The sequence below is a fragment of the Neopsephotus bourkii genome, unplaced genomic scaffold (assembly GCF_033783945.1).
Source record: "Neopsephotus bourkii isolate Nb327-2 ecotype Australia unplaced genomic scaffold, CSIRO-AGI_Nbou_v1 NB_923, whole genome shotgun sequence".
NCBI classification, from domain to species: domain Eukaryota; kingdom Metazoa; phylum Chordata; class Aves; order Psittaciformes; family Psittacidae; genus Neopsephotus; species Neopsephotus bourkii.
The window spans coordinates 1,404,437-1,417,882 of NW_026901417.1; the positions used below are offsets into that span (position 1 = coordinate 1,404,437).

Below are 13,446 nucleotides of genomic sequence, written 5' to 3' on the forward strand. Positions count from 1 at the left end.
AGCCAAAACAAAACGCCAATACGGGCAGCCTGTAGTAAATAATTCTTTAGTGAACATGTCCTTGCCTTGTTATTGTCATGATTAATAGTGAAATTCTATCTGCTGATGAGGTGAAAACACCACCTATTATACAGTGAGCACTCTATAGTCTCTCACTAATTTGGTTCACAGTTTCTCCAGGGCTTCCGTGCAGCACTTGATCAATGTATCTCTTGTGATCCACAACACAGAGTTGCTGCCTACAATTAAGATTTCCCTAAGAGTAGACTATGAATCTTGATATCTTCTCCTCAAAAGGCAGAACAATTTTTCACAATATAGCAAAATCCCCAGACGGCCCCAGAATCAAACCCTTTTCTCTGTGACTCAACAGGATCTGTATCTGTCCCTCAAGAGAGCAAACGTGCTCCAAGCAACCAACTGTAGCAACAAACCAGCTCCTTTCATTAGCCGTGCTCTGCTCCACACCTGGGAAAATACATGTAGGGCTGTCACAGCTGCAGAACACACCTAGCTGAGCCCTGCGTGACAGTGGTGAGCTGCATACTCACCGTCCTGCCTGTGCTATACCTCTTCACAAGTAACACTGACACACAGCACACCAGGCCATCACTGCCTCTGCTCCATGCACAGAGGGCATTCTCTGCCCTCTTCTTCTGGATGAAGGCTGGGGGCACAGGGATGCCACTGGAGAAGGAAGACTCCTTAGCTTCTTATAAACTGCTAGCTCAAATGTAAACTTTTCAGGTTTTGGAAGCATCATTGCTGTCATCCTCACCTCCACCTTACACTTGAAGGAAACCTCTCTGTCTTGGGTCACAAGGATGGCATCTTCTTCATTACAGTGTGTGTTTTCATTTACAGCATTGTCAGCCCCCTGTATAGCCCTGAGCACATGAGTACTGCTAGAATCATCCTCACATTTGTTAGTTCTGCTCTTGACAGTGATCCTGAGAGTTTGCTGTGCTCTGATCTGCACAGTCTTCCTGTTAGAAGGAAGGAGCAGGAATAAGTGTAAGAAGGAACAACTGTCTTGACCACTACTTCTGCCTGTAATGAACCAAGACCTGGAAGCTTCACTGCAGGACAGGTTGAACAAGAGCTCCACTGCCTGAACATTCACACAAGAAACATGGATACAGGACGAAATGCACAGCCCTACAGAAACTAGTATCACTGAATACTCCTTTGCTTTCCTGCTCCTCAGCCTCATTTCTTGATTCCCCGATCCTATGGTTTTCTACAAGCTACAAAGGAGATAAAAGTTACAAAATCAACTCCATGAAGACAGGCTGGGGGAAAGATCCAGCCGTGTAATACTGCCCTGAAAGATGTTCAGCTAGTTAATCTGATGGAGTACCTGCCCAGACGCTCTTTAGTGGGAAGACAAGGAACCAGTATTTATTTCAATACTCCCATCCATGCCCTCTCTCCACCCCACCAGCAGACAGTGGGCTGCAGACAGAAGAGTGTCTGTAGAAGTGGATGGCATGTACCATGAGGCATACTGCCAATTATAAATTAACGAAGCCCAGAAAAAGCAGCAGTGTCATTCCTCAGGAACAGTCTCCTCTCGTATGGTGAGGAAAGAGCTCTCATATCAGGGTTATTCTAGATACCAATTAAATTCTTTAGCAAAAGCAAAAAATACATTATTTTAATGGAGAAAAAACTAGTCCATTTGGTTACAATGTTCTCCCAGAAATGTTAATTACCACAGGCATTAAGCAAATGGAAATCAAAGCCTGCCATTTGTTGAGCACTTTGAAAAGTTGCAATGCAAAAAATACCAAAAAAACTTGCTGGAAAGCAACCTGCAATTTTTCCTGATGAATGAAAGCAAATCCCTGTAAACAAAGCTACATCTACCACACTGATAATGAGTCAGCAGCCGCAGATGCAATCCATCAATCAAAACTGGTCCTGCACCAACTCTCCATAAAAGATAATGGAATTAATTCAGCGTGTTGGATACCAAAATGCAGAAAGCTGCTGCTCTGCTATTCCATCTGAGAGCCTATCATTCAGAGACAACAATAATGCCAGATGTTACTAACAAGCTACACTTGCAATACCTCCCATCTTCCACCCTGTGGTTATTCTTCACTGATCCTCAGAGATTGTAAAGAGTTGTGTAAGAGAAGCTGAGAGCTCCTGTGTCTGGAAAGCAAACTACCTGGCACTCCAGTGGCTGGGCACGAGGCTGAGGAAGGTTTTGCTCCTCAGCAACCAGCGAGCCCTTGAGGTGCTGGGACAAGCAGGTTGGGATCCCATGTACCCACACACACACTGCCTGGGATCTTTTATTGTATCTGCTGTGGCACACAATTGTATAAACTAAACATGATGCTGACCAGGAAGATGTCTAGAACAGACAGGGTCAGTTCTCTGTTGGAGAGGATGTGGACGGATGGTACTTTGAGCCCTAGTTGTCCTTCAAGAGATGTCAAGGCCAGTAATGCTCCTTCCTTTACTGAAGAGTAAAATCTAGAGAAGTGTTTCAGAGGCGGCAACATGAAATCACAGAATCAACTAGATTGGAAAAGACTTTTAAGATCATTGCTGGAGAAAGCCTGCTTTGTTTCTGCAGTGATAAGACCTGTTCTCTTCTGGGCAGTAAATGTATTTATAAACAACCTGAGATAGATTTAAAGCTCTTTAGAGGCTGTTATAAAATGGAAGCTCTGACTGGTACTTTGAAACTCATAAAAGCAAACTATCTAGTATTAATTCTTGCTGAAAGGTTCCAACATAAACAGATACAGAAACTTGTAAATAAACACATTTCTTGTACTCCCCTGGCATGTTTTTGCTCTCCAAGGGAGGTACACAATCCATTTGTCTGCTGCACATGTGGAAGTCCAGATCCTAACTCTTTCCATTGATCTCAGTAGCTTTGGACTGGGTCCAAATTGTCCAAGTTGTAACCTTAATGGGGAGGATGATTTCCTGGAGATAGGAGCACTGTTTTTTTCCTGTATACTGTAGAGAATCTCAAGCTGACATACTCAGAGATCACCAACACAGTTTGCTGTGTGTTTAAAAGCATTCAGCCAACTTCTGCCCTCAGATATACAAATTTAGTTCTTGTGCTCTAATGGTTTGTGGTTCTGCACCATATTTACCCTACAAACCAGAACAATTATTGGAAGAGCAAATCTGGCTTACTTTGTAAGTTATACATTTTCTGTTACCACAGGAAGCTAACATGATCTGCTGTGTAAATAGGCAACCCATACTCCTGAATATTTTAAGTTACTGATCGTCAACAGATACAAGTAAACCCATGGAAACCTTCAACTAAAGGCAGAACACCTACATGAGAAATCTCAGCAATCCAGGCACACTGACACTGCAGAATTGGGCTTTATTCTGATGGGGAAGATACTATGGGCTTACAGTATCTAACAACTTGCAAATTTAACTGCTGCCCAGAACGTAATAGGTGTTGTCACTGGAGAAATCAACCAGACTTCTCCAACCTTTGTGAGGAAAAGGCAGCTCCTTTCACACTGAACAGTAAGCTAGCCCTGTGTTCTGGTAGAGTATTTGGGGAAATGAACACGCTGGTGTAAATATTGCTTTTCATGTCAGACTACACCCGGGTATTCTGTCAATGCTGGAGAGAGAACCCAGTGCAATCAACTGATGAGAGCACTATTTTTGCACCAAATATGTAGCTGCAGGTAGTCACACTAATATAACTTGCTGATTGAATGTTTTTATGTTAGTTTATAGAAGTGCATAGAATTTAAACAAGAATATTTCCATTCACAACATCTTGTTTTTGTAGAACACATTAACCAAACAATAAATGGCATCTGATTTTCATTGCAATGAACAATACTCCACTAAGGTGGTATTGACTAGCGAACACAATTTGTTTAGTCTCGGTGCATTGATGTATATATGTATGTATGTTCTGGTCAATCTTTCCCTGGAAAGGGAGGAAGCTGGTTCATTTTCCATCTGAAGAAATCGTAATTACAACTGTAAAGATGACTTACACAAGGGAAAAGAAATCATTAATACAACAGAAGAAAGAGCTCATACTCCTCCCTTCCATACTGCTTATGCACAGTCCAGCACATGACTGACAAGAAAAATTAAGATGACCAAACTACTAATCTGGAAAAGATAAAGTACCATCTCCCCAAAATGACATAACACTTGGTACTTAAAAAGCAACCCCCAGACCCCAATAAACCCAAACACGATGGAAAGTAAAGCAAGCTCAATGAGAGGCATTCCAGCTTCCCAGCTCCTCTCAAATTCCTCCCTTGTGCTTCCACGAGCACAGGCTCCACCGAGCAGAAAGGGCACCTGCAGAGAGGCTTCCTGAGGCACAACCTTGCCTCACCCCACAGTGATGTACACACACTCTGGCAGCCCAGCCAGGCCTTCCCACCAGCTGCCTCATTCTGGAGGCTGGGAGAGGGAACAGTTTAACTGCATTTGCAACACTATAAAGGTACTACAACTTTGCAGAATCATTTCTAAAAGCAGGTTGCCGATACAGTGACCTTGGGTATTCAAAGTACAAAGAACAAGAATAGAACAAAGGAAGGGGCCCATGAAGCAGATTCTGCAAAGATCACATGTTCAGTTTAACTTCAGTTTTCTAGAAGTTACTTCACTGCTGAAGCTTCCTATACAGTCAGTGGAAAGGTGGGTAAAACTTCAGAAGGTAACTAATATCACTGATACTCTGTTTATGCCCCCGAATAATATCACTGATAGTCTGGTTTTGCCCCCCTAGGCATGAGCTTGTTTTCATGCACCATAGAGGGACCTTACATGATTAATCACCTAATTTTCAGGTAGATAAAGCTGAAGAGCCTGTGATTTTTCAATTTGTAAAGGAAAACTCTACAGAGAATATGAAAAAAAAATGTATAGAATTGTAAGACAGGCAGATAAATTGAAGGGGATGTTCCTTCAGCAAACACTGACCTCAAAAGTGCAGAGGCCAGTGAAGAGAAAGCAATCATTTCCCAAGAGGCCAACTGGAAGGATCTCAGAAGAGCTCTGAAAAGCATGGATTCCATCATCCTAACAATTCCTGGTCATTTACAAGGATGGAGCAGGAAAGTGGAGCAACTTCTCACAATGCTGCCAATCCTCTGTTTGACCTTAACTTTCATGGAGGGTGCAAGATATGCATCACGATGGAGATGTTCAACTCAGTTCTGCAGGGTTGGCTATATTATATATTGACATGAGAAGGACTGTCAGGAACTGGGTGTTCATGGCTTCCACACTATTCTCAGAGAGCCAAAGCTCTATAAATCCAGCAAGACCCAACTTTATTGCATAGAGACATGATGAAGCCATAGCCAATCTATCTGTAAATGGAACATACTTCTGTTACACACAGACTACTGTCAGTACATATTGATCAGGCTATATACTGAGCACTGCCTTCCAAGCCCTAGTATAGAAGATTGTCTGTTGGGAATGTTTAACCAAAGTAAGTGTTCATTTAAATAAAGGTAAGCTATAGCTTTCCACATTACCTTCCAATGCACACTCCCACCTTAGCCTACAGGCACTGGTTTTCCTTCAGTAGAGAATTTCAAGTTTGACTCTACCCTGTTTATTTTACACAAATGCTATTCCTTTCTTACAGATGGATATGATCTATTGAAGACCTGGAACATTTTATCCCATTGCAAAACTCATTCAAAAGTACCATCTGTTCTTCCTGCAGGGGCACAGTAATGCCAGAAACTGTTTAACATTCCATAAATTAAGACCATATAATGGATAGCTCATTGTTAAAGTGAAGGAAGGAATCGTTTGGAACCTGATGACAGACATTTTGCTGGGGTTTTGCCTTAAAAATAGTATCCAGTGTATTATTTTTGGTTTGCTGCTTTAAAAACCTCACATTCAATATTAGACAGCAAAGGCATGTGGCAATCTAGACCATCTTAATGCCTGGCTTTATCCCCACTTCCCTCAGTGTCAGCAGGGTCCTTTCTAATAACTTCAGGAGAAGGCTTGGACTGGGCCAGTGTGTTAGAACAGACTCACTGAGAAACCAAATTCTGCTCTCATTTACCCTGGTATGTGTCTGTTGTATCTGCACGATACACTTCCTAAGAGAGCAGAATCCAATCTTCAAGAGCCATTAAAATACATCTTATTTAATAATGCTACACTAATATATCACACACAAACAGAGCTCCCCACCCTGCCTTTCACTTATTGGGAAGAAACCTCAGCCAGAAATGAACTGCCATTTGCTATTGCTTTCTACATCCAAGTGCTAAGACATGCAGATGTTTAATGACTAAAAAGGCTGGACATAAAATCCTGCTATGAGTATGTATCACTGGAGTCAACATTCTAACAGCCTTCATTTGCCATTCATACAGAGAAACCACAGATGTAAAAAAAGAAAGTTTACAACAAAAAGAATAAACCAGGCACAGAAGAGCTCAATAGTGTTTAATTGGAACAAAATGGCACTGCGAAACCCTCCACCCAAGAGTGGGGCTCAGTGGCACCGTGCCCGGGGCTCCGGGCTGCCTAGGGACATGCGGTCCTGCCTGAGTGCAGCCCCTGTCCCACACCCAGGAGCTGAGGCAAGCGCCCGCACCTCTGCAACCACAGCACCGCTGTGTATGGGGGCTATTCACCACCGAGACACAGAAGCAGGTGACACTCACGCACTCAGTTGCGAGAATTCGCATCTAAGAATTGAGCTAGTTAAGCACACAAGTCCTTATTTAACACTACGTGTGTAAGCACAGAGTTATTATCATCTCTTGGTGAGGCTCGCTCATTGCTACAGTGAGATTTGCAGAAGCAAAGCACTTTCAGCACAACCATTACTGTTCCCAGGGACAATGCATATATTTTTCCATCACATCAGATCCTGGCTGGTGGGGGAAGGGCAGGAGCGGAGGGAAGGGGGAAATGCAACTTGAGAAGTGGTAAGCGTGTCAAAATCTAAATCACTTGGAGATATTCTGCAGCACAATCATCCTTTATGCTTGTGCAGCGCAGCTCATATGGCTCACATTCAGCCTGTCACAGTGAATCATTGCTACTTCTTGACTTCCATTAACAAAAACAAACCTTACTTTCGCTGCAGTATGTGAGGTAAAATGCCCCAAATTCCCACTCAAAAGGCCAGAAGCAGCGTTAAAAATAATTGTTTTTGTAAGAAGCGCTTCTGAGGAGAAGAGGAAGAAAAAAGCCCGTGAAGATCTAACTAATGGCACAAACACGTGTTGCTTATGGAGTGGCTTGCAGAAGAGAAAAAAACCCTGACTGCAAAAAGCTTTGTCCAGAAGCAGACACAGCTTTAGCAGCACTAACAAAGCCAACCCGTACAGATCTACTTGAGTCTCTAAACTTTATCAAACAGAAGAAACTTAGCAAGAGCTTTAGATGAATAGTTAGAAAGGAAATCTGGAAAACAAAGTACAGAAGCAGAAACACACAGCCAGATAGAATCTTTGCAGCTAGCAGAACACAGGCACACAGCAAAGCCAGCACTCAAACAAAGTTCTTTTACACTTCTCCCAGTAAATTTGCAACAAACGGCCAGTTAGGAAGGGTTTCTGCTGACCTGTGGATGCGCAGCAATGCGGATGCAGGGAGTTTTCCTATCACCTTTTGTTCCCAGCCATTTCAGCTGCGCTCTGCTCCAAGTGCTGCTCTCACTCCCAAATCCCCTTTTCCAGCTCTATCTTAGGAACTGCCCAGATTTTGTAGTGTAATCTGAGCAGGGAAGTACCATGTGCCTATGATATGGTTAATTCTCTTTTTACCCCCCTCCCCAGTGCCTAGAGAAGCTGCTTCACATTTCAAAGCCCTCCCTATGGCCGCCTGACCCAGGTAGGGCCAAGGCAGCACTGGGACTGCCTGCTCCACTCGAATGGGGCCCTTAAGCAGCTTGTTCCCACCTATCAAACTCTGGGATAGGGGTCATTGGGCCAAGGAGGCATTTGCCTCCTCTTCCCCGGCACCTAGCGCAGAGGGGACCATAGCCCACACACTGAATTGGGCCAGCCCTCCTTGCTCAGGGCCACCACTCCCGTGCTGGGGCCACCACCACCCCTGTGGCTGATCCCAAGGGCCTCCACTAAGATAGCTCTGGTGAGGCCGAGTGAGATGCCTCAAGACCCAGCAAAGCCTGGGGAGCTGGTTCAGGATCTTTGGCAATGAAGATGTTACATGGGTCGAGCTGCAAAACTCACATCCACTTCTCTCCAGTGCTGCTATCAGCTACCTGAGAAACAATCTGTTTCTGCCAACAAAACAAACCTTTCTCCGAAAAAAAAAAAAAAAAAGTGAAAAGGTGCCTCTCAACTTTCTGTTCTTATTGATCTACTTCTGGTTTGTACTTGCAATCATCATCGTGGTTAATGATGAGAAGACTGCACTACAAAGAAGGAAATGCCTCTGTCCTGGGTTCAGCAATAGCAGTTGTTTTTCTTTCTTAGTAGCTGGTGCAGTGCTGCATTTGTGAACTTCAGCCTGGGAACAAAACTGGTTCTAGGTTGACAGCTGAGCTTAAACCATGACAGCCTCTTAGAATCACAGAATAGAACAGAACTTCTTCCCCAGTTCTGCACAGGGAAGAGTTAAACCAGTTGTGAAACACACAGAAAAGGCATGGAGAAGAAAGGTAGAGGAGCCCTCAATTGCTGTCACTCCTGCTCATCCAGCCCCAACCACATCACCAGGTCCTAAGTGTTGTGCACCAAACCCAGGTGACTGACAACTAGCACCAGTCTGGTGTGAGCTTTTCCTTGATGTTTAGGTCTTGAAAACTGTAAAGTGCAAACTGTTATCCCCTTATTTTCTTGAAAGCCAATTCCATTAAATCCCAACATCAACATGGTCAATGTCTCAAACACTGCTAAATCAAGTTACACAGGGAGGCTGAAGGATCCCACTTAACAAAGAAAGGGGAGGTTTCTACTATTCTGCCAGCCCCATACAGATGTGGGGAGCAGCTGGAGCTGCTGTGAAACAGCTGAGAAAGGGCCCTTAAATGAGATTAAAGGGGAGCAAAGTTATTGGAAAAGCAAGTATGTAAGGCACAAAGATGGCAGAAAAAAAAAAAAAGCTGTGGGGGGGGGAATTTTAACTCTTGGCCAGAAGAAAGCAAAGCAACTTCACGTATGGAACCTGCTTTTTACATTCTTGGCCTTGTGAGTAACACCTGCAAACACTTGTGTGGGATTTCTAATAATTGCATCATGCATCTACAGAGGTTTCCTTTCTTCAGACTTTAGCCTTTACTTTAATGCAAAGGTGCTAGTTGTAGCTTCTCTGTTGCATAATTTACTAAGACCAGCTATGTTTGAAAATAGCATGTAAAACCTGACATAATGTACTCTGTAAACTATGTCAGAGAAAAACATGCATTCTTCAATGATGAATTCAAGATCTCAGCTTGGAAACATGAACTTGATCAGCAACTGCTTAGAAAAAAGTAACAAAAAGGAAGTGAAGTGATCTCAAAGGTTAGGAATTGCGGCCAACAGACATCTCTCTTGCTGGTTGGCTGTGTTTCTCCCCACAATTTGTACCTCTTTCAGGCACAAGCATCATCTCCACTGTGTCCTGGGCACTGCTCTGTGGTCCTCACACCATTCAAGGGGACTCCACACTCCCCATCCTGGCTCCTGACAGTGATGCTAGTGCACCTCAAGCCCTGCAGGTCTGGGCTAGGCGATGAGGCTGCACAGCGAGGGCGGGTCACAGCTAGCTGCAGGGAGCAGCTCTTCACTGCTTGCTTTCATTACCCCCCTGTAGAACAGGCTATAATTTGCTGAAATGATTAATCAGATCTTATTTTCCTCTAAGGCAGTTAATGAACAGCCAATTCTGTGTCTCAGTAATTCTGAAATGACAAAGGAACACTTTTGTGACAACCAGCAGCTACTTAACAGCACAAGCTAGCATCATAGCAAGAGCCAGTCTGGCTGACGCAGCAGAAGGTACACGACTAGAAGGTCCTTTCACCAACATCACAAAGTCACCAATTTTTCCTGCTTCAGACAGTCCCTTGGGCTCAGGTGCCCTTTACTGGCCACTAAGTATTCCAAGTCTGGGTGCACCACCACCACCCTCCCTGCTTACTCCCAGGGCTTTTCCTTTTTCTTCCTGCACCCCCGGGCTGCAAAACCCCTCCCTTTCCCAGCTGCAAAGGGAACCAACGAGTGCCTTCAGCCAAACCCCTGTGCCCATCACTACTCCTCAGGCCTCTGAGCAGTGAGGAGAGCCAGGGGACTGGCACCTCTGGCTGGGATGCTGGGAACAAGGGCAGCACATGGCTACAGCAGCCCAACACCCAGCTGGGAGAGCTTGAGCCTGTGCGTTCAGCAGGGCAGCGACTGCTCCGTTCATATCTACTGCTGACAAAACCCATGAATGCTTGGGTTTGATCTTACAAATCAGGGTAAGATTAAGATACATAAACACAACTTAGTGCTGTACCCACCCAGCAAAGAATGACTCTTTTAAAAGAATCCATAATCTTGTTTTTGAAGTATTTCTTCAGTGGGAACTGTGCTGGAACAAAGAATGCAAAACTCCAACGCTTCCAAGAGGGGGTCATGTGAAATTACTCTATTTCAAGATTTTTCCAGATCACTAACGTTTTGATTCTGAGTGTATTGGCAAGAATCTGCCAACAAACCCTTTTTCACCATCAGAACAGACAAGTCTTTGCAGTTTGTAACTGTCCTTCTTTCCAGGTTGAGAAAAAGAGGATTTTGTAGAGAACTTCTGCAATCCACAATGACACTGCGTATTTTTTTCAACTAAAAACCACTCTCCAAAAGAAGAACAAAGAACATCCTTTGTTTCAGACAAAGAATTTCAGGAGAAACCACAAAATGTTCAAGCAAAACATTAAACATTTGATTTTCCACCCCTTTTGCCAGCAGTCTAGGTTTTCCCATAGTTCTAATATCAGTGTCAATAGGAGGGGAGGGGAGGTGGGTCAGATGGATGACACTCACTCTGCAGCTTCAAGTCCATGATAATTGAATGTGGATGAAAACAGGATGTGATTTGCAGAAAGCAGTTTTCTTTAAGTTTGTTTTATTTTAATGAATTAATGAATTTTTGTTTTCCTTCATTTACCCATCAGGAAAGAATGCACTGAAAAGCAGCTCGGAGCTGTTCAGAGCATCGTTACCCAAACCCTGGGCTCTGCTTCTGCCCAGTCCTGCTACAAACCCCTCGCTCTATGCCCATCCTTGGGACTTACAGGAATGCCATATGCTGGGCACTCCAGGGAAGGTCCCGAAGTGAAGGGTGTTCCTGATGGCAGATGTTACTTTGGCTCTTTAAAGGAGTTTTAGAAAAGCAGGCTTAAAAAGCAATGGAAACATTTCCTTTTAAACCCAGTGGAGACTATTTTGTTTGAAATACACACATATGCTTGCCCAAACGCTTCCCTGCCTCTTTTAGTGGGTTTTCCCAGTGCAAAACCAGACCACAATCATGGCAGCATGTGGAACCTGAGCTGTGTGTTAAGAGTACCACAGTGCCCAAACATGCAACACAGTGCTAGACACAGCCTCAAAGCCAAGCAACCACAAACTGAGACATGTAACCAAGAATCAGAATTAAATACATGCAACTGTCTAGTCTACATCAAAGTGCTGTTATTTTTCACTTGACAGGAGAGATTATAGTAAACGTAAATACATACAGGTGAGTTTCCTTTTTGATTATGAGCATCTAAGTTAATTCTATTTCAACGCAAGAATAACAGTGGTGCCCTCAAATTAACCTGTTTGCCCAGACTGAAGAGACATTATTGCATATTCTTGCTCTTTTACACATCCTTAATATTCAGACACTTTCAGCACCCCAGGTATAGTGAACTATGGCAACACTTTGAGAAGAATGCAGAAATCTTCATTTTTATATACAGACATTGCCTATCATGCACTCCTGCCACTGATGTCTGCAGCTTAGAAAAGCCCACAGACGATTACAAATGCTTTCCACAGAACGTATCCTTCTGGATATGCAAGCAGCCATGCCAGGAACTAAAGTGCATGTCAGAAAGCTGATTGTCTGTTTGGTTTTGCTCTAAAGGCAAACTAATGTTTCAGAGCAGTTCCTCTTACTGAGCAGATCCATTTACCCTATTTACCAGTTCAGAACTGAGGAGTAATCCCCCAGGTAAATCTGATCTGCACAGTATCAGTTTATATTCTTTCCAAGTGGTCATCCAAGTTTTATGCACTAATCATACCCAGTCCCTCAAGATCATCAGGCAGTATGTGATACTGATCCTATATATGACAGAGCTCCATGCATGAGGCAGATTAGGTTGGAAAGGAGAACATGACATGCTACCAAATATAAGTGTACTGCTTATGAGAATTTAATAAGTAAAAACTAAGTCTCATCAGAGGTGGTAGAGCCACTGGGCAAGCCTCAGCAGTCCAGGAAGAAAGACGTTCTCCTTCCATAACGACTTCATTAGGCTGCTAGTGATCCATGGCGACTATCCATCCCCACCCTCAGCTGCAGCAGTGCTGGTGAAGAGACCGCCACCTGCCTGCCCTTACACGAACAGCCCAGCTCCCTTCAGATGTGGCTGGTCGAGCAGCCTCTCATGGTCCTCCCTCGTTCACTTCCGCATTGGAAAAGACAAACCCAAAAGCCAGCAGGATTATCTTCAGTAGTCTAATTACTGCCTTAAAATAATCCACTTGATTTGGCCTAAAGCAAGTTAGGAAGTGCTGCTGTGAACAACGTAGCAGGAGGACTGCTACCCTCAGCCAAGAGGCAGCACTGGGAAGCAGTGACGAGGCACAGCCAATGTGAGGGGAAGGTCTTGTGCTGGGCAGAGAGGTGGGATATCTGCAGATATGCCCCCTTGACCCCTTCTCAAGGGGGTTCAGAAGGTGCAAAGGAGATCCAGTAACTCTGCCCAGGGGAGCTGCTAGCACATCTGACAACTCCATGAAAAGCCAGCAAGACATTCTGCAAAGCAAAATGATATTATAAACAAAACAAAATGGGGCTTTGGTATCAAAACTAAACCCTGGCAGCCTGTTCCCATGCAAAAATCCATCACAAGTAAGACATTTGTGGAAGACAGCTGGAATAAATCCATGACATTTCCTGGCATAGTAAAAGCAAACCTTGAGCAAACAACTTTAAATCATTTGAAATACTACTGTGAATAGACGAGACTTTACAGCACTCACAGGTTACAAGAATTCATCATTTCTAAACAGTTAGGTTTAATTCTTTAAAAAAAATATATTAAAAAAACATCATTTGCAGAAGTGGGTTTTTTTTTTTCCCACTCCAGACATATATTTAAAGTAGCATTCTCCTGTGAATAGGTTTCAGGCTACACAACACTTCAGAATGTTAGATGCTCTGCCCCTCTCCCCCACCTAAAGATTCACAAAGCCAGCAAACCACCACTCTCCCAGCTTCCAT

General features: G+C 43.7%; 1 protein-coding gene across 7 annotated transcripts in view; it reads right to left on the reverse strand.

Annotated features, from left to right (window-relative positions):
- FBLN2 (fibulin 2) overlaps nt 1-13,446 on the reverse strand; it is a 113,209-nt gene that overhangs the window by 84,492 nt on the left and 15,271 nt on the right. The window contains exon 1 of one of the 7 annotated variants that reach the window (XM_061357810.1): nt 7,583-7,698. The exons of the other annotated variants lie outside the window; for them this stretch is intronic. The gene's annotated coding sequence lies outside the window, so the exon portion shown is untranslated. Of the gene's footprint in view, nt 1-7,582; nt 7,699-13,446 lie in introns of those variants that run through there. 7 annotated transcript variants of the gene reach the window in all.